The sequence below is a fragment of the Puma concolor genome, chromosome A2, assembly GCF_028749965.1.
Source record: "Puma concolor isolate L17-30 chromosome A2, mPumCon1.1.hap2, whole genome shotgun sequence".
Taxonomy (NCBI): Eukaryota; Metazoa; Chordata; class Mammalia; order Carnivora; family Felidae; genus Puma; species Puma concolor.
Window position 1 is genome coordinate 75,129,252 of NC_141668.1, and position 22,073 is coordinate 75,151,324.

Below are 22,073 nucleotides of genomic sequence, written 5' to 3' on the forward strand. Positions count from 1 at the left end.
TCTTTATAGATTTTGGATACTAGCCCTTTGTCCGATATGTCATTTGCAAATATCTTTTCCCATTCCGTTGGTTGCCTTTTAGTTTTGTTGGTTGTTTCCTTTGCTGTGCAGAAGCTTTTTATCTTCATAAGGTCCCAGTAATTCACTTTTGCTTTTAATTCCCTTGCCTTTGGGGATGTGTCGAGTAAGACATTGCTACGGCTGAGGTCAGAGAGGTCTTTTCCTGCTTTCTCCTCTAAGGTTTTGATGGTTTCCTGTCTCACATTCAGGTCCTTTATCCATTTGGAGTTTATTTTTGTGAATGGTGTGAGAAAGTGGTCTAGTTTCAACCTTCTGCATGTTGCTGTCCAGTTCTCCCAGCACCATTTGTTGAAGAGACTGTCTTTTTTCCATTGGATGTTCTTTCCTGCTTTGTCAAAGATGAGTTGGCCGTACGTTTGTGGGTCTAGTTCCGGGGTTTCTATTCTATTCCATTGGTCTATGTGTCTGTTTTGGTGCCAATACCATGCTGTCTTGATGATGACAGCTTTGTAGTAGAGGCTAAAGTCTGGGATTGTGATGCCTCCTGCTTTGGTCTTCTTCTTCAAAATTACTTTGGCTATTCGGGGCCTTTTGTGGTTCCATATGAATTTTAGGATTGCTTGTTCTAGTTTCGAGAAGAATGCTGGTGCAATTTTGATTGGGATTGCATTGAATGTGTAGATAGCTTTGGGTAGTATTGACATTTTGACAATATTTATTCTTCCAATCCATGAGCAGGGAATGTCTTTCCATTTCTTTAAATCTTCTTCAATTACCTTCATAAGCTTTCTATAGTTTTCAGCATACAGATCCTTTACATCTTTGGTTAGATTGATTCCTAGGTATTTTATGCTTCTTGGTGCAATTGTGAATGGGATCAGTTTCTTTATTTGTCTTTCTGTTGCTTCATTGTTAGTGTATAAGAATGCAACTGATTTCTGTACATTGATTTTGTATCCTGCAACTTTGCTGAATTCATGTATCAGTTCTAGCAGACTTTTGGTGGACTCTATCGGATTTTCCATGTATAATATCATGTCATCTGCAAAGAGCGAAAGCTTGACTTCATCTTTGCCAATTTTGACGCCTTTGATTTCCTTTTGTTGTCTGATTGCTGATGCTAGAACTTCCAGCACTATGTTAAACAAGAGCGGTGAGAGTGGGCATCCCTGTCGTGTTCCTGATCTCAGGGAAGAAGCTCTCAGTTTTTCCCCGTTGAGGATGATGTTAGCTGTGGGCTTTTCATAAATGGCTTTTATGATCTTTAAGTATGTTCCTTCTATCCCGACTTTCTCAAGGGTTTTTATTAAGAAAGGGTGCTGGATTTTGTCAAAGGCCTTTTCTGCATCGATTGACAGGATCATATGGTTTTTCTCTTTTTTTTTTGTTAATGTGATGTATCACGTTGATTGATTTGCGAATGTTGAACCAGCCCTGCATCCCAGGAATGAATCCCACTTGATCATGGTGAATAATTCTCTTTATATGCCGTTGAATTCGATTTGCTAGTATCTTATTGAGAATTTTTGCATCCATATTCATCAGGGATATTGGCCGGTAGTTCTCTTTTTTTACTGGGTCTCTGTCTGGTTTAGGAATCAAAGTAATACTGGCTTCATAGAATGAGTCTGGAAGTTTTCCTTCCCTTTCTATTTCTTGGAATAGCTTGAGAAGGATAGGTATTATCTCTGCTTTAAACGTCTGGTAGAACTCCCCTGGGAAGCCATCTGGTCCTGGACTCTTATTTGTTGGGAGATTTTTGATAACCGATTCAATTTCTTCGCTGGTGATGGGTCTGTTCAAGCTTTCTATTTCCTCCTGATTGAGTTTTGGAAGAGTGTGGGTGTTCAGGAATTTGTCCATTTCTTCCAGGTTGTCCAATTTGTTGGCATATAATTTTTCATAGTATTCCCTGATAATTGTTTGTATCTCTGAGGGATTGGTTGTAATCATTCCATTTTCATTCATGATTTTATCTATTTGGGTCATCTCCCTTTTCTTTTTGAGAAGCCTGGCTAGAGGTTTGTCAATTTTGTTTATTTTTTCAAAAAACCAACTCTTGGTTTCGTTGATCTGCTCTACAGTTTTTTTAGATTCTATATTGTTTATTTCTGCTCTGATCTTTATTATTTCTCTTCTTCTGCTGGGTTTAGGCTGCCTTTGCTGTTCTGCTTCTATTTCCTTTAGGTGTGCTGTTAGATTTTGTATTTGGGATTTTTCTTGTTTCTTGAGATAGGCCTGGATTGCAATGTATTTTCCTCTCAGGACTGCCTTCGCTGCGTCCCAAAGCGTTTGGATTGTTGTATTTTCATTTTCGTTTGTTTCCATATATTTTTTAATTTCTTCTCTAATTGCCTGGTTGACCCACTCATTCGTTAGTAGGGTGTTCTTTAACCTCCATGCTTTTGGAGGTTTTCCAGACTTTTTTCTGTGGTTGATTTCAAGCTTCATAGCGTTGTGGTCTGAAAGTATGCATGGTATGATTTCAATTCTTGTAAACTTATGAAGGGCTGTTTTGTGACCCAGTATATGATCTATCTTGGAGAATGTTCCATGTGCACTCGAGAAGAAAGTATATTCTGTTGCTTTGGGATGCAGAGTTCTAAATATATCTGTCAAGTCCATCTGATCCAATGTCTCATTCAGGGCCCTTGTTTCTTTATTGATCGTGTGTCTAGATGATCTATCCATTTCTGTAAGTGGGGTGTTAAAGTCCCCTGCAATTACCACATTCTTATCAATAAGGTTGCTTGTGTTTATGAGTAATTGTTTTATATATTTGGGCGCTCCGGTATTCGGCGCATAGACATTTATAATTGTTAGCTCTTCCTGATGGATAGACCCTGTCACTATTATATAATGTCCTTCTTCATCTCTTGTTACAGCCTTTAATTTAAAGTCTAGTTTGTCTGATATAAGGATGGCTACTCCAGCTTTCTTTTGGCTTCCAGTAGCATGATAAATAGTTCTCCATCCCCTCACTCTCAATCTAAAGGTGTCCTCAGGTCTAAAATGAGTCTCTTGTAGACAGCAAATAGATGGGTCTTGTTTTTTTATCCATTCTGATACCCTATGTCTTTTGGTTGGCGCATTTAATCCATTTACATTCAGTGTTATTATAGAGAGATATGGGTTTAGAGTCATTGTGATGTCTGTATGTTTTATGCTTGTAGTGATGTCTCTGGTACTTTGTCTCACAGGGTCCCCCTTAGGATCTCTTGTAGGGCTGGTTTAGTGGTGACAAATTCCTTCAGTTTTTGTTTGTTTGGGAAGACCTTTATCTCTCCTTCGATTCTAAATGACAGACTTGCTGGATAAAGGATTCTCGGCTGCATATTTTTTCTGTCTAGCACACTGAAAATCTCGTGCCAATTCTTTCTGGCCTGCCAAGTTTCAAAAGAGAGATCAGTCACGAGTCTTATAGGTCTCCCTTTATATGTGAGGGCACGTTTACCCCTTGCTGCTTTCAGAATTTTCTCTTTATCCTTGTATTTTGCCAGTTTCACTATGATATGTCGTGCAGAAGATCGATTCAAGTTACGTCTGAAGGGAGTTCTCTGTGCCTCTTGGATTTCAATGCCTTTTTCCTTCCCCACTTCAGGGAAGTTCTCAGCTATTATTTCTTCAAGTACCCCTTCAGCACCTTTCCCTCTCTCTTCCTCCTCTGGGATACCAATGATGCGTATATTATTTCTTTTTAGTGTATCACTTAGTTCTCTAATTTTCCCCTCATATTCCTGGATTTTTTTATCCCTCTTTTTCTCAGCTTCCTCTTTTTCCATAACTTTATCTTCTAGTTCACCTATTCTCTCCTCTGCCTCTTCAATCCGAGCCGTGGTGGTTTCCATTTTGTTATGCATTTCGTTTAAAGCGTTTTTCAGCTCCTCGTGACTGTTCCTTAGTCCCTTGATCTCTGTAGCAAGAGATTCTCTGCTGTCAGCTATACTGTTTTCAAGCCCAGCGATTAATTTTATGACTATTATTCTAAATTCACTTTCTGTTATATTATTTAAATCCTTTTTGATCAGCTCATTAGCTGTTGTTATTTCCTGGAGATTCTTCTGAGGGGAATTCTTCCGCTTGGTCATTTTGGATAGTCCCTGGCGTGGTGAGGACCTGCAGGGCACTTCCCCTGTGCTGTGGTGTATAACTGGAGTTGGTGGGCGGAGCCGCAGTCAGACCTGATGTCTGCTCCCAGCCCACCGCTGGGGCCACAGTCAGACTGGTGCGTGCCTTCTCTTCCCCTCTCCTAGGGGCGGGATTCACTGTGGGGTGGGGTGGTCTGTCTGGGCTACTTGCACACTGCCAGGCTTGTGATGCTGGGGATCTGGCGTCTTAGCTGGGGTGGGTAGGCAAGGTGCACAGGGGCAGGAGGGGCAGGCTTAGCTTGCTTCTCCTTAGGTGATCCACTTCAGGAGGGGCCCTGTGGCAGCAGGAGGGAGTCAGATCCGCTGCCGGAGGTTTGGCTCCGCAGAATCGCAGAGTTGGGTGTTTGCGCGGAGCGAGCAAGTTCCCTGGCAGGAACTGGTTCTCTTTGGGATTTTGGCTGGGGGATGGGCGGGGAAGATGGCGCTGGCGAGCGCCTTTGTTCCCCACCAAGCTGAGCTCTGTCGTCAGGGGGCTCAGCAGCTCTCCTTCCCTTTGTCCTCCAGCCTTCCCGCTTTCTGAGCAGAGCTGTTAACTTATGACTTCCCAGACGCTAAGTCGCGCTTGCTGTCGGAACACAGTCCGTCAGGCCCCTCCGCTTTTTGCAAGCCAGACTCGGGGGCTCTGCTTGGCCGGCGAGCCGCCCCTCCGCCCCGGCTCCCTCCCGCCAGTCCGTGGAGCGCGCACCGCCTCGCCGCCCTTCCTACCCTCTTCCGTGGGCCTCTCGTCTGCGCTTGGCTCCGGTGACTCCGTTCTGCTAATCCTCTGGTGGTTTTCTGGGTTATTTAGGCAGGTGTAGGTGGAATCTAAGTGATCAGCGGGACGCGCGGTGAGCCCAGCGTCCTCCTACGCCGCCATCTTCCTCCAATTCCCTCAACCAAACATTTAAAGAACTAATACCAATATTTCTTTCTTTCTTTTTTAAGTTTACTTATTTTGAGAAAGAGAACACAAGTTGGGGAGGTACAGAGGAGAGAGAGAATACAAAGCATACGCCACACTGTCAGCATAGAGTCTCATACGGGGCTTGAACCCAGAAACCGTGAGATCATGACCAAAGCCCAAATCAAGAGTTGGACACTTAACCAACTGAGCCACCTACACACTCCAATACCAATATTTCTTAAATTCTTTCAAAAACTGAAAAGAAAGAAATAGTCCCAAACTCATTTTAAGAAGCTAGCATTACTCTGATACCAAACCCAGATAAAGACAATACAAGAAAATAAAAACTACAGGCCAATATAGCTGATGAATACAGATATAAAAGTTCTCAACATAATACTAGAAAACTGAATTCAGCAGCACATTAAAAGGATCATAAACATGATCAAATAGTATTTATCTCTGGCTTGGAAAGTAATGTAAAAATCAATCAATCAATCAAAAAGGGAAAAATGTATTTCTGGGACACAAGGAGAATTCAACATTTGCAAATCAATAAATGTGATACACCACACTAATAAAATGAAAGACTAAAATCATATGATCTACTCAACAAATGCAGAAAGCATTCAATAAAATACAACACCCTGTCATGATGAACACTCTAAACAAATTGGGTACAGAAAGAACATGCCTCGACATAATAAAGGCCCTTTATGATAAGAGCTAACATCACACTCATTGGTGAAAGGTGAAAGCTTTTCCTCTAAGATCAGGAAAAAGACAAGATTCTCACCACTCCTACTCAACATACTAGTGGAAATCCTAGACAGAGCAATTAGGCAAGAAAAATAAAAGGAATCAAAATGGAAGAAGTAAATTGTCTCTTTGCAGATGATATGATCTTAAATATAGATAATCCTAGAGTCCACCCCAAAACTGTTAGAACTACTAAATGAATTTAGTCAAGTTGCAAGATTCTAAACCAACACACAAAAATCAGTTGTGCTTTTACACACTAACAATGAACTATCTAAGAAAAAATAAAGAAAACAATCCCACTTTCAATAGCATCAAAATAATAATATACTTAGGAATAAATTAACCAACGAGGTGAAAGATCTATACAATGAAAATAATAAGATTTTGGTGAAAGCAACTTAAGATGACACAAGTAAATGGAAAGACATCCCATGTTCATTGATTGGATGAATTTTGTTAAAACGACTATACAACTCAAAGTCATCTATAGATTCAATGCAAGCTCTATCAAAATGTCAATGGCATTTTTTCACAGAAACAGAAAAAACTATCCTGAAATTCATTTGGAACCAAAAAAGATCCCAAATAGTCACAGCAATCCTGAGAAAGAAGGAGCAAGCTGGAGGCATCACACTTCCTGATTTCAAACTATATTACAAACCTACAGTAATCAAAACAGTACAGTACTAGCAAAAAAACAGACACATAGACTAATGGAGCAGAATTGAGAGCCCAAAAATAAACTCTCACATATACAGTCAACAAATATTTGACATGGAAGCCAAGAATACTCAACAGGGAAAAGATAGTCTCTTCAATAAATGATATTGGAAAAACTGGATATCTACATGAAAAAGAATGAAATCAGAGCACTCTCTTACACCACTCACAAAAATTAACTCAAAATGGATTAAAGACTTAAATGTAAGACCTGAAACCATAAAATTCCTAGAAGAAAACATAGGGAAAATTTTGACATTCATCTTGACAATGATTTTTTTGGATGTGATACCAAAAGCACAAGCAACAAAAGTAAAATTTAAAAAGGGGAACTACATCAAACTAAAAAGCTTCAATCAAAAAAAGAAACAACAGCAAAAGAAACAATTAACAAAATGAAAAGACAGCCTACAGAATGGAAGAAAATATTTGCAAAACATGTAGCTGGTAAGGGATTAATATCTGAAATGTGTAAAGAGTTCATGCAACTCAATAGCAAAAACAAACAAACAAAAAACAAACAAAAAAACCTCAAATAATCCAATTTAAAAAATGGGCAAAGAACCTGAGTAGATATTTTTCTAAAGAAGATATACAAATGGCCAGCAGGTACATGAGAAGATGCTCATCAACACTAAACATCAGGAAATTCAAGTCTAAACCACAATGGATACCTTAGACTTAAACAATCATATTGTACACCTTAAACAATGCTATATGTCAATTATATCTCAGTAAAGCTGGGGAGAATAAAAAGAACATCACTTCTTTCCTTTTTTGAAAGATTTTATCTTTAAGTAATCTCTACATCAAACATGAGGCTTGAACTCACAATCCCAAGATCAAGAGTTGCATGCTCCCGGGGCACCTGGGTGGCTCAGTCAGTTAAGTGTCCGACTTCAGCTCAGGTCATGATCTCACACTCCGTGAGTTCAAGCCCGACTGTGCTGACAGCTCAGAGCCTGGAGCCTGCTTCAGATTCTGTGTCTCCCCCTCTCTCTGCCCCTCCCCTGCTCATGCTCTGTCTCTCTCTGTCTCAAAAGTAAAAATAAAAACATTAAAAAAAATTAAAAAAAAAAAGAGTTGCATGCTCTACTGACTGAGGCAGCCAGGCACCCCTAATATTGCTTCTTTCTAAACTTCCTTCTCCTCTCTCTCCTGCTTAAAGTTGTTTCTTTTTAATGTCTTGCAATAGAATGTGAAGTTGATTCACCTCATTTTATCTATTATCATTCGTTTTCTGTCTTGTATGTGCATCAAACTTTATGAATTTGAAATGGAATTTGTATTTTTGATTCAGTTGTGTGCTACAGCCAGGTCATACTAGCTCATAAAAACGAATTATTAGCATCTCTTCCTAACTCCACATTAAGTCTCATTGGTAGCTTGAAATCAGCTATCCTGGGGTTATTTACACTACAGAAACCAACAAACACCATAAATCAGGGCTCTGTTTCTAGAGAGCCATTTCCTGAACATTTACCAACACACCACTGCTTCAATTTGAGCTTTGAACTGATAAATTTCTACTGTGGTTAATGAAGACTTATATCTCACGGAACTAAAGGCTACAATCATAGGAGAAGTGAAGAAGAAAGGAACTTAGAACCAGTTAATACTTCAAGTTATTAGTCAATGGGCAATTCACACATGTGCAATCATCCTCTGTTCCCTATCTCTATCACTCCAGTCCCCAGTGCCCCGTAATTGCAAACTGAGGCACATTCTTCTTTTCAGGAGAGAAATTAATACAAAAGATTAAGCATTAAATAGTCTAGAACCCAAGACTTCTTATCTAAGACAATAATTTTTTCCTTTTTTCTTTTTCTTCTCAGAATACTGATGAGTTTCTTTGCTGGAGCATCACAAGGGATTCTGATTTTGATTCTGTTAAAATTCTGGCCAAGAGCTTCATGTGCAGAGCTTCACATGTTAATTGGTGGATCAGACATTAGGAAAGTTAAACAGGTAAGTGCTAGGACTACCCAGTACAATGTAAATCATTCAGTGATGCACAAATGAAACAAATAATACACCCAATATTTTTAAAGTGGATCTTGATTATATCCTACTACAAATATTACACAATTAATTCCTACCCCTAAAAGAAGTGTTGAGCTCTCAGATTTTAACTCATTTATTTAGACAGTGTTTGATACCAAAAATACCAGTCAGGTAGAATAATTTGATAGTCCTTTTATCAAACTATCAGGCTCTGTTCTGAAACATCTATTTCTCCATTCATTTGACAAACATTTATTGGGCACCTGTAGGTACCAAGCACTGTTCTCCATTTTAGAGAAACAAAGTTGTACAACATAAACAAGACTTATACTGTCAATGGGGCTTATATCCTAGCTAGGAGGAGATGACACATACATCTAAACATGTGTAATGCAGACAATTAAAATAAGCAGAGGTACTAAAGCATGACAGGGTGGATCCAAGTTAGAATGCATGGTCAGGGAGGCTCCTCTGAGAAGATAACATGTAGGCTGAGGTCTGAATGACAAGAAATAGGCAGCCATGCTAAGACAAGGGCAAGACCTGTCTGGACAGAGACAGCCAGACAGCTGGTTCAGAGGCCCCAAAGCAAGAGTAAGTTTGTCATTTTCAGGGCCCAAAAAGTTAGCTAGTGTGGCTGGAACATAGTGGGCAGGGTGTCAAAGAATTAACCAGGAGCCAGACCATTGACATTTCATCCAGAGGCTAGCTCAGACATCTAGAAAAGAAGTAAGAACAGTGACCACTAGGAACTGGGATTAGACTCCTCGCCACAGCAGTTCATTTTCCTTAATAGATGTAAATCTGGTAGTTTAGACTAAGGTGTTGGTAGTAGAGAAAGGAAGACGGCTTTAGGATATGAGTTAGAGGTTGAATCAAAATGACTTGGATAGATACAATGGATTGATTGTAAAAAGTGAGAAATCAAGAAATCAAGGCTAAAGTCTAGAATTTTTCCTGAAGCACATATATGGAAGGTGATGTTGGTGGAATAATTTAATAAGATGGGGAATTCCATGGAGAAGCATCTTTAATAAGGAATCATGAGTCCACTTCAGCCACACTAAGTAATGCCTATTTGACCTTGTATGTTGTCTATAACCTGTTTTAAAAATATTTCAACATCAACAATATGCTAGCAGGTGTGTAAATGTCTACGTGTATTTCAATACCATTTTTAGGCACTTAACTTGAATTTAAAAGTGGTTTTTTTTTTAAATTTTTTTTTTCAACGTTTATTTATTTTTGGGACAGAGAGAGACAGAGCATGAACAGGGGAGGGGCAGAGAGAGAGGGAGACACAGAATCGGAAACAGGCTCCAGGCTCTGAGCCATCAGCCCAGAGCCCGACGCGGGGCTCGAACTCACGGACCGCGAGATCGTGACCTGGTTGAAGTCGGACGCTTAACCGACTGCGCCACCCAGGCGCCCCTAAAAGTGGTTTTTTAAAACCTGAAACATTTTTTACCTTGCCTGAGCCCACTGTGAGCCAGTGATTCTCCACTCACCTTGCACTGACACTGACGGAGTGGATGTGGGCAGAGCGTTGGTGGCCAGGCTCAGACTGGGGCTGCTACATCTGGCATTGCTCTTACCCAGGCAGATTTATTCAAATCAAACAACTGTTGTACACTTTCAAGTAACTCCTCCCACAATACCTGGACTGCTCCAAATCCAGTTAATGCTACCACCATGGTTACAGGCGGTGCTCTGCAGTCAACACTCTCTTCATGATCTCATTCTCCCTTCTACATCTCTAATGTTAAGAGACTCAGGCCAAGAAACATCTATATTTCTCCATCTTCTAAACCCAATCCAAATGGTGTCTGGACACCCGGTGTGACAAGGAAAAAACAGGTCTTCGTTGGATATAATTCCACCCCTTATTTTATTGACACAGGAAATGTTGAGGATGCCAAATATCATTGGATTGAAGAACATGTGAAGGTTTTAACTAGACGATGAATCTCACAAACAGTGAGATCATGAGCCAAGTCAAACCAAGAGTCAGAAGCCTAACCAACTGAGCCATCAAGGTACCCCCTGACAGATCTTGAAATTAAAAAGGCAAATATGAGTGGGGCACCTGGGTGGCTCAGTCAGTGGAGCATTGGACTTCAGCTCAGGTCATGATCTCACGTTCATGGGTTTGAGCTCCATATTGGGCTCTGTGCTGACAGCTCAGAGCCTGGATCCTGCTTTGGATTCTGTATCTCTCTTTAAAAAAAATTTTTTTTAAAAGGCAAATATGTGCAAGAGCCAAAATTGTAAATCAAGTATTTGTAAAGTGAACACTGGAAGCTTACCTACATTATATTCAGAAAAACTTCTATACTCTTTTTGTAAATACTTTTCTTTAAAACTCTGAATCAGAATAGCCACATTTGGAACACTTTCTGTTAGTCAATATCTTTAGATAGTTAGAACCTGGTCCTAAGCCTCAAGTGGGCTTCATTCTGGAAAGTAAATCTTTTCACAACTGCCTCAAAGCACAGAAAGCTTTTTAAAAAATAGACACTCTAAGGTCTTTAGTTCGCATGGTTATATACTGAAGCTTAGATGTTCCAGTACCTAATATGACCATAGTGGTCTTGATAGCCAAAGTCATTTTTTTCCATCTTTAGGACCTACACCAGGATAACCATATCCAACAGATCTCAAGATAACTGTATGTGTGAATGAACATTCCGTTTTGTTTCAAGCCTGAATGTGGTACTATTTTGTATTGTATATTATGTTTGTGTATTTATGCTTTGATTCATAATAACTTCTCATTTTATGGAATTTATTTGCATTGAACACAAACTGTAAATAAAAAAATGGCAGAGAGAAAGAGAGAGAGAGAGATAGAAAGAGAGTGAGAGAGAGAGAGAATATCTGAAACAGGCTCCAGGTTCTGAGCTGTCAGCATAGAGCCCGATGTGGGGCTCAAACTCATGAACTGTGAGATCACAACCTGAGCTGAAGTAGAATGCCCAACCGACTGAGCCACCCAGGCGCCCCAACCTCAAACATTTTTAAAATGCAATTGATTTGATTGGTTTGAAGAACATGTGAAGGGTTTAACTAGATGATGAATGTCTATTAAATAAACTGGGGTTTCATGTGCAAGATTAGTTAAGTCAGTACTACTCTTAGACCTAAATCTGAGCAAAATAGACTGTTGCCCATGGCCCTACACTTTAGAGCTCACTTCTGACCGTTTTTTCAGCTCAACTCCAATCTAAGGGGCCAAGAAGACATGTACTATCAGACAAATACCCATGTGACTAAGGTCCCAAAATTCCTTGCCCAGATGGTCCAGACATGCTCCCAGAGATGGGAAGCCATCTTCCTTGGGTACTTCCTTCCAAGGGTGTATCTCACTACTGGTATGGATCCTCCATGGCCTAAGATTTGGGTAAAGGATAGCTGTTTGGTTTGTAGCCAGAGCAGGTACTGTTAATAGAGCTTTGACACATGGTCTAGTTTGGTATCTCCTTGCCTATTTGTATGAGATCCCTTGTTGTGCCAGAGGGAATTGAAGGAAGAAGAGCTCAGGTTAGGGTGAGCAAATTACAGAAAGGGATTTCAAGGATTCTGGGGATTCTAAATTATAACCTGGCGTTCTAGGCCATTACTGAAAGTATATTTGTGATAGTAGGATCAAACATATTTTATTTAGCAGTTTGATAGCTTGATTTATAACTTACAAAAACTTAAGACTTATGGTATGTGGGTTTCCACTGCTATTCTTGCCATCAGTTCTACAAACTTTAGGGGCAGACCTGGATGGCAGGCAGCAAAGAAAGTGTTATTTCCATAAAGATGTTGAACACCAGCTTCCACATAAAGGTTTTGTTTTGTTTTTTTAAAGTTCACTTATTTATTTTGAAAGAGAGAGAGAGGGAAAACACAGGAAGAGGAAGGACAGAGAGAGAGAGAGGAGAGAGAATCTTAAGCAGCTCCATGCCCAACACAGGCCTAGATCTCATAAACTGTAAGATCATGACCTGAGCCAAAATCAAGAATGGGATGCTTAACTGACTGAGTCGCCCAGGTGCCCTACTCATAAAGTTTTATAGCTCAGTTATGTGTGTATAATATTTATATATTTTGGCAAAGACAGTTACTATTTTCATTAGTGGACTATAGCCATTTTTTAGGATCCAATTTCAAGGACATATCTGCACCAAAGTTTCCTTAATTAAGAATATTGTTTTTCTCACAACACTGTACTCTGCTAAAATTTGTGTTTACATATCACAAAAGTTTTATCTTTAATATTGAAATTCTTACCTGAATTCACAGTAATGTCAGAATGAATATCCAAAAGATGTATTTCAATTTCATGAACTGAATAAAGAAAAACAAACCTTTACTGGAGCCAATTTTCTCTTTGATTTATCTAGGACACTGGCATAAAACTAGTCTCATTGAACTGTGCAGTTCTTCTGCTAATGGAGCCAACACACGAAGAGTTATCACTTCACTTTTCATTTGTCCAAAAGAAAACTTGGAATCCAAAGTGGGCGAAGTTAATGAAGAAAATCATCTGAGGTAAATGAAAAGTCAAGCTTCACTAAGTGATATGTAAATGTACTTTCTGCAGGCATACATTTGGTCATTTTTGGATATAGTCTTAAATTAACTTCTAACTTTTGGAATAAATGCTGGTACTTCTTCAGTAGATGTGTATCTTTCTGGTGTTTATGTGGTGAGTGGTGTCACTTAGCCCTCATGGTAGATGGTAAGTTGTGTTGATAAACATTCTTTGCAAGGTCCACATTCATCATCAACTTTGTTGTGAAACTGAAATTCAGAACTTAGTTTTTTGCTTTTTTGTTTGTTTTTTGGCCTCTTTGCTGCTGAGTTTGTTACAAAACAAAATTACCAAATAATAATTACTGCAGATATATGTACATAAACCAAACAATAAGTAACAAGACCATGTAATGAGAGTACTCAGGCTGGTCTCTATAAGCTCTATATGATGGCCCAGGCTCCAGCTCCCATTCATGTTTCCCAACTAAGCAATGAAGTCTCAAGTTTCTACTGATCCTGCCAACTGATAGCTAGTGGCTTCATTCATTTTGAAGGGTGTAGGTGTAGTGTAGGCCACAGAACAATTGGCGGACCCAACAATGGCAATTAGGGACAGTGCTGTTGAGTCTTTTCTCCTACCAGCACCCAAACTGGGAGGAATTAACTTCATGAGATAGCTCTCTCTTGCCGGAAGACACTATGTTTACCAGCAAGTGCTATGCATGCTGTCTTTGAAAGGGAGGTTAAAGTAAAAACAAAATCTGTTCACATATCTCCCACACTACTAGGCAACCATGTCAGAAGCTGAAAATACAAAGTAGAGAGCTACCAGTGCAGCTATGAATAATTCTTCATTTAAAAAAAAAATTAAAAAACCTGAGGGAAATGTTAGACCACTTGAGACACTGGGACAAAAGGTGCAAATTGGAATTGTTCCAATTTTGGTCACCATAGTTATAGGAAAATAAAGAAAGGTCATTTTCTTTGCCCCTTTGGAAATGGTGTTTGTAATTTTGCTACCTGGCATGTAGGTATACCTGAGTTTTCTAAAGGTGTAGTTTCCTAGGTGTGAGTTCTTTTAGCCAATGGCAATATATGAGCCCAGGATGCCTGCTTGATACCTGTGGCTATGTGACCTTCATTCTATTCCTTTTGCCACTGAAAATAATTCAAAAGCTGCCTGATTGACTAGGCTGCCCTGGCCATTTAGTTTTAATGACAGAGCTGAGCAGGCTGGGGGACAAAAGACCTAGCACATGGCATGTACTCAATCAATATTTCAATAAAAGAAGCCATTGTTGGAGGTGCTACTGAAACCCATCAACTTCCTCTGGGCTGTTTTCCTTGTAACATCAGAAAGTTCAGAGTAGCTTCCATGGCTATGTGTTTATGACTCATATAAACATATAAATATTTAGTAGAATTCTAAATAAAGAATCAAAAATAATGTCAGTAGTTTCTTGAAAGTCATGAAATGAGCTTACATCATTAAAAATATCAATAAATAACTGCCCCATTAGGATATCAGAAACACAATATTTTGCAAGGAAGTTTGTAGCAAAAAAAAGAGAGACAGACCATTTATCTCAGAATCACTGGGTAAATTGCTGGGCAAAGACCTGCCTATCATATTCTACTGTTCCTAGAATGCTGACTACAGCTTTTGCCTCTGCTTGACATGTCAAGCTAAGTAGCTAAATGCTGATATTTGATATTATTTGATGTCTTAATCAGATTCTTATTCAATAGAAGCCACTGCCACAGTTTGCAAAGACTTGTAGAAATTGAAATTCTAGTCACTAATATTATTTTTAGCTTGCTCTTTGGTTCCATAATTTAAGCTGATTTTTTTTAGGCTTCTAATTAAGTAGGTGAAGAGGAACATTATGGAACAGTGGTTAACACTAGGATTGGTGTGATATTCTCTCATTGCTCTCCTTTGTTTTTTATTTTTATGTTTTTAGCACTAAGGAGAGCTGATATTATCATATATGTATATCGTCTTTCCCAAAAATGTCCCCAGATGTATTTTCTCAGAGGACATAAATACCTATATTAGACATGAGGAGAATTTTTTAGTTAGTCCCTAAGAGGTAGGATGGTGTTTATGGGTTCCAGAATGTAGTTGCTTAAGTTCTCTGACAGAATAAAATAACTCGTGTTGCTAACACAGATGGGAAAAAAAAAATCATGTTAGGCTTTATCAAAGAGTTTTCTATGGAACAAGAGTTACATGTGCTATTCCATGAAAGGAGGGGAGGGTTCTGTGGCTAGGACCCTCCCACCATACTTCTTTCTTGGAGGTTCCCAACATATGTTAACATAATAAAGAATTTGATTGGTACTGTTATGAAGAAACCATTTAAGTTAGTTTAACTTGCAGTTTTCTAAATTTGTCTAGAGTTTTTCACGAAGCCTGCATTTTGTGTTACTTTACACAGAAACACTGTAGTGGTGTAATATCATTTATTAAAGTCTGTTTTTGTGCATTCACTGGGCTAATAATTTACTTTTCAAGATATACTTTCCAAGATATTATTTCCTATTTATGTACACTAAATCTAGGTGTATTTTCTTTCAGGTTTTATTTGCCAATCGGATATGATAACCACCCCAAATGCTCTTAGTGTCATGTGATCTTATAAAATAAGTGACTCTCTTTCCAGAGCTCATGAGCTTCTGTTATCCAGTCTCATTTCTTACCTTTCCTTTGCTGCTAGGCTTTTGAAGCTTTGTTATCTTCTACCCCACAGAACCACTGCAATTTAGCTGGCATTTGGCCAGTTTCTGTTTCTCTCATTCCCAATTCTCTTACCCCCAAATGTCATTTTGCTTTCAGATTTGATCAGTACAATAAACATTGATCATTTTATTTGTGTCTGTCATTCCAATAAAATGAAAACATTCCAGATTATGGATATTATCTCTTGACAGAGCAATACTGACCGTATTCACTTTTTTCCTGACTAGAATTTACTACACTTTTTTCTTGTAGTGCAAGCAAGTCTTATTAATACCTAATGAAAGTATCGAATTCAGGCTAGCAGTCTCAGTGGACCACCCTCCAGCCCTGTGGTAGAAGTGAAAATCTGGAGTCATTTTATTTACTCAATTGTGAATGCTTTTGCCATCCTAGCCATCGGGGTACAGAGACAAGAACAATACAGGGAGTCCCCTGCTTTCATGAAATGTAGATGAGGGTGTTATAGCTCATAATATAGTATTTAAAAAATGCATCTTGATCCAGTTTTGAGGCCTGGCTTGAAAGCAAATCAGTTCCCCCTTTTGAGCAGCTCAAGTCCACATTCCTGTGACTTCTCTTATGGAACTCCTACACACCAGGAGTCAATGCAGCAGACCTAATTGCCCCTGGGCCAAGTACCAGACAACTAGAAACAATCCCTAAGTCCTAGAGCTTATGAAATTATTCAAATCAGCCAATTCACAGGGAGCATGCTCAACCTAGTTAACCCCACTCTGCTTGACATACATAAACTGCCTAGACCCCCTGGTGTAAACCTCCATGTAGCCCTGCCTGGCAGCTTGCTGTCCTTTGGCAAGTAACAAAAAGTTCTGCTTTTCATCTATCCAAGTGCCGGTGTGTTGTGCCATCAAAGAAGACTTAAATCTAATAAAACATAGCTACAAGCAAAATTTTCCTTTTTCCCTCTTATTGTTATACAGATTCCAAAGGACTTAAAATACAGGTACTAATTGGTGGTTGGAAAGGAGGTAGGATCAGGATTTCAAGAGAATTCTTTTAAAAAAAAATTAACTTGAATAACTTAATTCCCCCACCAAAGACTTTAGCAGGTTAATGCGTCCCATATATTCAGTTACTGATTATATGCCTATTGAGCATTTGCTGTGGCCCTGGTATTATAATGCTCCAGGTGGTATGCAAGAAAAGAAAGTGTGTATCCTACCCTTGAGAAACCTGCAGATTAATTAAGAAGACATGACATGTACTTATAATGATTACAAAGAAAAAATAAAGTGTGTAGTAACTAAACTATCCCTAAGTCCAAAAATTGATAAAAATATGAAAGAACTAGAGAAATAAATTGGCTTGCAATTTTCAATAAGTGCTAACTTTAAAATAATTTTGAACTTTCCTAGTTATTTTGCTAAAATAAACTGCTTGCATTGTTGCTCTTTTCCTGAGTTCATTCTTCCTAGGTCTGAAACCCTTTCTGTGAGGCACACAGGGCCTGGCTGTTTCTAGCCCTGCTTCAAAAAACTCAGATGCTTTGCAGTCATGTGCATTTTGAGCTGAAGCAGGTAACAATGTTCTCTCAAAGGATGGATTTTGGAGGAATGTGTTGACAGTTCAGATCAGGTGAAGCTATTTCTTTCAGAACTTGGGTGTGTTTCAATAAGGAAAATGGTTTCAGTCCAAATTCATTTGCAATACCAACCTTCCTGGCTGGGGAACTGAATGCTTAGCTAATTTGTTTTCAAGGGGTAGGCTTCCATGTGTTTAAATGACTAACTGGTCTGGAAGTTGGGCTTCTCCAGAAGGCATTTTATGTCGATCCGCGGTCTTCAGGGGAACTCACACTTTTCCAAGGAGAGCAGCAGGCTGTAGTTGACCAAGCCCCTGCCCTTTCTCTAGGCTCACTCTCCCATGGCTTTCGATCATTATTCCTACCACTACTTTCTTACTGAACATACCCTGTGTAAAGGATTACAGTAGCCTCTGCAGGGGATGCCTAATATTCCAACAGAGAGATGAGGCATGGACTCTGTTCAAGGCAGAATGTGGACACAGCCATAAAAAGACATAAAGTGTTGAGTACATGAAGTGAAGAAGGAGTCACTTCCATCTGGGTGGAATAGAGAGAGCTTTACAGAGAAAATAACACTTGCATTGGGATTTGGGAGAACAGGTTTGATTTGTCAGCTATTGAAGGAATCGGCAAACTGCAGCCTATGGGCCAAATCTGTCCCAGCAACCTGTTTTTCTAAATAAAGTTGTTCGGGAACTCAGCCATGCCCACTCACTGATGTATTGCCTATGGCTGCTTTCATGCAACAACAGCAGAGGTGAGTAACTGTGACAGAAACTATATAGCTCTCAAAGACTAAAAAATTTACTTTTTTTTTTTTTTTACAGAAAAAACGTGTGACTGTTGGAATAAACTTGAAGTAGGCCAAAATAGAGAACTTCATTTGGCAGACATTCTGGAAACAGAATGCTTCTGAGCCTTGGGAGTGTCTGAATGTTCACAATGATACTGAACTTCAGGACATGGAGTGTGGTGGATGGACTGTAGAAGACTGGTGTTGTGGGTAGGAAGAAAAAGTCAGAGGTCATGTTGTCACCTCTGTGAACAATAATGAATGTGGATTAAAGGTATGTCTGAGATAAAAGGCAAAGGATACAAAAGACACTATGAATAAAGCCCAGGCAGGGAGGACCAAAGGCAAGAGAGAATTGAGGATGGCACAAGGGTCTTTTTTGCTTGTTTATTTTTGAGACAGAGACAGAGAGAGAGAGAGAGAGAGAGAGAGAGACATAGAATATGAAGCAGGTTCTAGGCTCTGAGCTGTCAGCACAGAGCCTGACACAGGGCTCAAACTCACAAACTGCAAGATCATAACCTGAGCTGAAGTCAGATGCTTAACCAATTGAGCCACTCACATTCCCCTGGCTCTAGAGTCTTGAGTTTGGGTGACTGGGGATGTCAGTAATCCTTTCTATGAAAATATATCGACCTCAACAGGGCAAATTGGATACTCCTCCAACCATACCCTGATTAGGAGGAGAAATAAAGCTGGAGTGGCCCCATCCTTCCAGGGTAGATGGCACTAGGAAGAGAGGTGGTCAGAAGCTATTGTTACAGAGAAATAAGACTGACAGTCTTGCTTACAAAAAAATATCTATTACTAGATAGGAAACCAGCCCAAGGAATCCAGTCCCTGAGATAAAAACAGTGAATGAGTTGGAGGAGTGTCCTTATGTTTTAAGTCATCTTGAAGTATAGCCAGATAAAATACAAATTGCCTAGTTAAATTTGAATTTCAGATCAACAAAGAATAATTTTTTTAAAAGTACATCTCAAATGTTACATGGGACATATTATTACAAAAAAATTATTTGTTCTTAGATCAACAATGAATAACTTTCTAGTGTATGTCCCAAGTATGGGATGTATTTATACTAAAAATCATCTGTTTGTTATCTAACATTCAAATGTCATGGGTTTTTTTTTGTTTGTTTTTGTGTGTTTTTCTAAATCTGACACACCTACTTGTAAGATAAGCAAGCCAAAGCTTTCACTTTTGAGGAGACTGAGCGACCGAGAATTGAAGCACCTGTATTTGTTTTCTCTCACAGGAGTTGAGTTGACTCTGTCAGCCCTTCTGGAGCCCACAACTGAGCAGGGATAGCTCAGTGAACATCAAGCCAGAGTATGAGACGTTTCAGAGTGCAGACAGAGGATGCACTAAGGGGTGTGGTAGGGTGAAGTTTCCAGTGATGGTGGCTGGGGCATCCAACTGAGGGAGTTAAATAAAGGGTTGTATGGAGTAAAGAGTGTCTGGATTAGAGAGGCGGATTGAGTTCAGGACAAGGATAGATTCCTTAGAGAAGGCTCCTTTCAAAGACCTAATTCTGGAAGGAATTTTCTTGGGGTAGAATAAAGCAGCAACTATACTAACTAAAGGTCCCAGTTTCTATTACACTGGCTGCAATGTAGACATATGTCTACGTCATACCTCTGAATCTTTGATATGTCGGGTCAGTGAAGGGATGAAAACTATTCACCCCCGTTATATCATAGAGCTGTGTGATGATTAATTTTATGCACCAACCTAGCTAGGCTATGGTACAAACACAACAGATGTTGCTGTAAAAATATTTTTTAGATGTGATTAACATTTAAGTCAGTAGACTTTGAGGAAAGCAGACTATCCTCCATAATGTGGGCAGGCCTCATCTAATCAGTTGAAGGCCTTAAGAAAAAAGGCTGAGATCTCTAGAAGAGGAAGAAATTCTGCCTTCAGACTGCCTTTGCACTCATGACTGTAACACTGATACCTGCCAGACTTTCCAGCCTGATACTGCCCCCATAATTGCATTAACCAATTGCTTAAAACAAAAATAAATCTCTCTGTCATATACATATATACATTCTATTTGTTCTGTTTCTCGGGAGGACCCTAACTATACAGGCAGGTGATCAGGTGATCCTGGAGTAGCACTAACCCCCATGCCACTTCCTCTGATTCTCATTGGGAGCAGTACCACGAGGAGCCACTGCTGGTTTGCCCTAGCACCAGATTTCTTTCTTCAAACCCAAGCCTGAGTAACAGTAAGACTAAACACACAGCTCATTAAAATACATTTCTTCATTTAGGGGAAGGCAGAACCTGCCTGGGTTGTCTAAGAGCCATCATGTACATGGGAGTGGGGCTATTATTTCCCACAGCTGGATGGGTGCAGCCTTGGCCTTGGAATTCTGGGGAGTGAGGCTGTGCCCTTTGACTTCAGGCATACCCTCGACACAACAGCTACACAGGGTGCTGTTAAAACTGTGTGTCTAAGAAGATGGCTTCACCATATTTCCTTTCTTCTTTATCCAGTCTCCTCACTGGAGAGATGATGCAAACAAAGACATACAGGTTTATATTAAAAATCTTTAGGGGCGCCTGGGTGGCGCAGTCGGTTAAGCGTCCGACTTCAGCCAGGTCACGATCTCGCGGTCCGAGAGTTCGAGCCCCGCGTCAGGCTCTGGGCTGATGGCTCAGAGCCTGGAGCCTGTTTCTGATTCTGTGTCTCCCTCTCTCTCTGCCCCTCCCCCGTTCATGCTCTGTCTCTCTCTGTCCCAAAAAAAATAAATAAACGTTGAAAAAAAAAAAAAATCTTTACAGGATGGTGTATCTGTCTGCTCTCCTCCCAGCTCCCTAGCAACAGCTGTATCATCCTTTCATAAATCTTTTCATGGAAATTTTGGCTTTTCTGCGTAGGTCTGTTTTTACCTCTCGGTATCTTTCCCCCTGCCTCTCTCTCTCTGCTTCTCCATCTCCATCTCCCTCTCTCCCTCTGTCCTTCCCTTTTCCTCCTTTTCCTCTCTTTGTCTCTGTTTCTCTGTATGCTTCTTTCTTGCTGGTGTGATCTCCCACATCAACCACTGTCCCATTTTTTTGATTCCTTCTCGGCAACAAGAGTTACAGCACCATCATGCAGCAAGCAGTCTTGCTTCCCTGCTACCTTAAAATAATAATGTTTCATGGTGACAAATGGTTATAGTCAACAATGAAAGTAAAATGCTTAGCATACAAGGGTCAGATTTCTCTGCCCAGCAAAAACAGAGAGTGGCTTAAGAATCTCTGAAGAAAGGAATATGTACGTAAGGATAGCTGGTGATGCTTGCCAAGTGGACACCTCCACTGTTTTATTCCAAATTAAGCTTCTGTGAACCTCAAGAGTAAGTTCTCAAAGGCAAAACTATAGTTATTCTTAATTAACTTAAAAACTAAGGTTTTGTTATTATCCTAAGAAACTTAAAAAATATTAGATTTTAAAAATATTAGATTTTAAAATTTAGATTTTAATATGTTTCACACTTGCTCTTTTTCTTTGATAAAAAATTAAAAACAAACATAAAACAATCTGGATTAATGAAGGTATATAATCCTTTTTGGACTCTAGCAGCTGAAGTTTCTACATTGTGCCAGAGAAGGCCCAATTAAAGTTAAAAAAAGAAAAAAAGGAAGAAAATGACTTTTCTAGACCTTTTTCCTCCTTACCACTAAAAGGAGAAAAAAAAACCCTAATATCAAGAAACCAAATACTTCCAAATATACTTCCAACCGAATGCTGTTTGCACACGCATGTGTGCATGTCTTTTTTGCACACTACACGTGTGCCTTCCCCTGGGTGCAGATGGCTACTCCAGGAGCAGCACATGTGCGATGTGTATGTCTGAGAGTCGGCTTGCTAGTGCACATGGAAAGAAGAAAATAAGTGAGTGAGGTAAAAACCACACAAGCCTAAATCAAAAGCA

At 39.6% G+C, this 22,073-nt stretch overlaps 1 protein-coding gene and 1 long non-coding RNA gene across 13 annotated transcripts in view; one reads left to right on the top strand and one right to left on the bottom strand.

Annotated features, from left to right (window-relative positions):
* Positions 1-22,073, bottom strand: part of LOC147583271 (uncharacterized) — a 461,332-nt gene that overhangs the window by 240,243 nt on the left and 199,016 nt on the right. The gene's annotated exons all lie outside the window — the stretch shown is intronic.
* Positions 8,370-20,191, top strand: LOC147583272 (uncharacterized). 2 transcript variants are annotated; one of them, XR_015247557.1, is made up of 4 exons: positions 8,370-8,502; positions 12,930-13,077; positions 18,179-18,418; positions 19,403-20,191. It is a non-coding gene; the product is annotated as an uncharacterized LOC147583272 (long non-coding RNA). The 2 variants fall into 2 exon arrangements; XR_015247541.1 differs by lacking the exon at positions 8,370-8,502 and adding an exon at positions 11,797-11,909.